This window comes from Neophocaena asiaeorientalis, unplaced genomic scaffold (genome assembly GCF_003031525.2).
Source record: "Neophocaena asiaeorientalis asiaeorientalis breed wild unplaced genomic scaffold, Neophocaena_asiaeorientalis_V1.1 scaffold3551, whole genome shotgun sequence".
Classification (NCBI taxonomy): domain Eukaryota; kingdom Metazoa; phylum Chordata; class Mammalia; order Artiodactyla; family Phocoenidae; genus Neophocaena; species Neophocaena asiaeorientalis.
The window spans coordinates 1-2,538 of NW_020174680.1; the positions used below are offsets into that span (position 1 = coordinate 1).

General features: G+C 55.6%; 1 long non-coding RNA gene across 1 annotated transcript; it reads right to left on the reverse strand.

Annotated features, from left to right (window-relative positions):
• Positions 1-22: 22 nt before the first annotated feature.
• Positions 23-1,260, reverse strand: LOC112409005 (uncharacterized). Its single transcript, XR_003005066.1, has 3 exons — positions 1,097-1,260; positions 675-751; positions 23-441 (listed from the first exon to the last, which is right to left on the reverse strand). It is a non-coding gene; the product is annotated as an uncharacterized LOC112409005 (long non-coding RNA).
• Positions 1,261-2,538: the final 1,278 nt, after the last annotated feature.

Sequence of the window (2,538 nt, forward strand, 5' to 3'; positions counted from 1 at the left end):
CAGGCTCAATCTCAGCCCCAGTCATAGTACAAGTTACAGAGGAGTCCTGATTAAATACCACTAGCCCAGTCTCAGCCTCTACCACAGACCTGTCACAGTTTTCTATCTTCACACTCTAATCTTTCGATGATTCAGGTGATACAGTTGGAAATAAAAGTTAGAGTCAATCACCAGTCCAGCAGTCAATCAGCCTCCTTCCCAATCCCAGTCTCAGCCAATAATACAGACAGAGTGCAGAAGAAGCACAACCAATCTGGGAGAGGATGGATGGTTCCCGGGTGGGTGCACACCTGTTGAGGGTGGTGGTCAGCAGCAATTCCACCACCACCAGAGATGCCACTGGAGATCAATCTAGGAATCGAGAACGACGTGCGGCTTTGAGTCTCTTCCAACTGTGTCACTCCATGCAAAGACCCACACACAGAGACTGGACCTTGAATGCTTCGTGGGAGAGTTAGGCTATCAGAAAGTCTCTCTGTTATCCTCATTTCACCCCACACCCTTTACCCCCAGAGCTGTCACACTGCTTTGCTTGCTACAACACAGGTGAGAAAATGGTGGGAAAGTATCTTGGCAATGGGAGAGGCTGAGGAGCCCTCAGACCAGACCCTAATCACCCTTGGACCTGTGCTGGTCTCCTCTACCCCACCCAAAAGTTGTACCCATTCTCATACCTGCACTGTTGTGGTGAAATTTTCCTCTCCTTGCTTTGTTCCAGTGGTATTAAGCCTTAAGCAAACAGCAGGCCATCCTATGGATAAGTAAACATACAGGAGAAATTAAGTCTGAGTGCTTGGTTGACAGGCAGACACCCTGATCCCTGATGCAAATATCTCTTTCTGTTTAAGTGTCTAATTTGTCTGATGTTTCCTACAGCTTGATTCCTGCTCTCAGGTCTTCTCCGCCCATTCACAGCCCAATCCACACCTACCCCAATAGTCCTAATACTCCTGCAGGAAGTGAGAAACGGGTTCTGCAGCAGTGTGCAAATCAGAAAGAGAGTAAGACATGTGAATCAAAGACACCCAACTGGATCAAAAACACCTGTCAATCTTCCTCTGTAGCTGCCCCTTGCATTGCCCCACTTCGCACAAACCTCCAGAGATTTAAGGCAGTCTTTTCCTTCTTTCCTTCTTTGCAGAAGTAACCAGCCTTAAAGGAGACCTATGGACCAAAGATAAAAAGGTTAAGACAATCAGAAGACCATGGTAGCAACTAAGCGCCTGATGGACAGACCAATATCAAGGATAGGACTCCATATACTGTCTTTCAATATTCAGAGTCCTCTTAGTAGAATATTCTCATTTTATCTTGGCCCTCTATTTCAGCATTCCAGATAACAAACATCTTCTCTTGACGTCATATTTTTCGCATTGCTCCCTTCTCCAATTCTGAGGATTCACCACTAGGTGCACCACATCCTTTGCCTTGCGCATTATAAATTGGGGGAAGGGCGCCCGCATATTCTAGAAAACAGGTTGTGCAGTGGTACTCATATTTATAATTTGTGCCACCCTCACCTCCCAGTCCATCTTTACCACCCCCAATTTTGGATGGAGGTGAGGGAGGAAGGCCAGGAAGTGTGGAGAAACCGGGTAGACAGGAGAATTTTAAGAGGCATTCCTGGATGCCTGACCTGCTCTGGTCGCAGTCACACCATCCCAATTCGGGTGTCCAGTCAATGGCTGCTGCCCACCCTCACCCCCCATCCCCACACAACTTGAGAAATACAGGCCGTTTTCCCGTCCCTAGTTTTTCTCAAGCCTCTCCTCTACAGATGCACCCCATGGCCTGAAATCGCCAGACCTACCGTGCACACAGGACACTCTGGCATCAAAGAGGCGCCTGTGCGAAGGGACAGCACCCGGCACGCGGGGTCCCACAGACCCCTTTCCAGAATCAGGGCCCGGGCGGGCGGCCCCCCGCGCCCGCCCGCTCGGCACCGGGCTCTGATCGCCACCCCAGGCGGCCTCTCCGACGCCCCCACCCCGGCTCCCCTCCGCCATTTCGCCCGCAGCAGCCTCCCCCACAGCCCGCTCCAGGCACAGGCACCGTCGACGGCGGGGCGCGGGCGCCCAGAAAGCCCGCCGGGGAGCGGCCGCGCCGTTCGCCTCCCCAGGATCCGAGGGAAACCCTGTGGCCAAGACTTCGCGCCCCGGGCCCGGTCCGCGCCGGTCGCCGCCCCCTCAGCGCCAGGGGTCCCCCGGCGCTGCGCACCTCTCTCAGGGACCCGCTCCGACCCGGCTGCCTCCCCCTCGTCAGGCTGCCAGGGTCCGCGGGGCAGGGTGTGAGCCGCTCGTCGCCCCCAAGACACCCCCACTTGCCTTCGCAGGCGCAGGGTCCCGATGGGCGGCCTCCCCCTCCTGTCGCAGCTCCTCACTCGGATTCCCACCGCTCGCCGTGCGGGCAGAATGGCAGAGGCGTCCAGCCCCCCGCGCGGCTGCGCCAAACCCGGCAGGGGCTACAGAGGCTGCGGCACCAACCGCTCGCGGCGAGGGTGTCGGGAAGGGGGCGGAGGGATACGGCAAGAACGAGCTC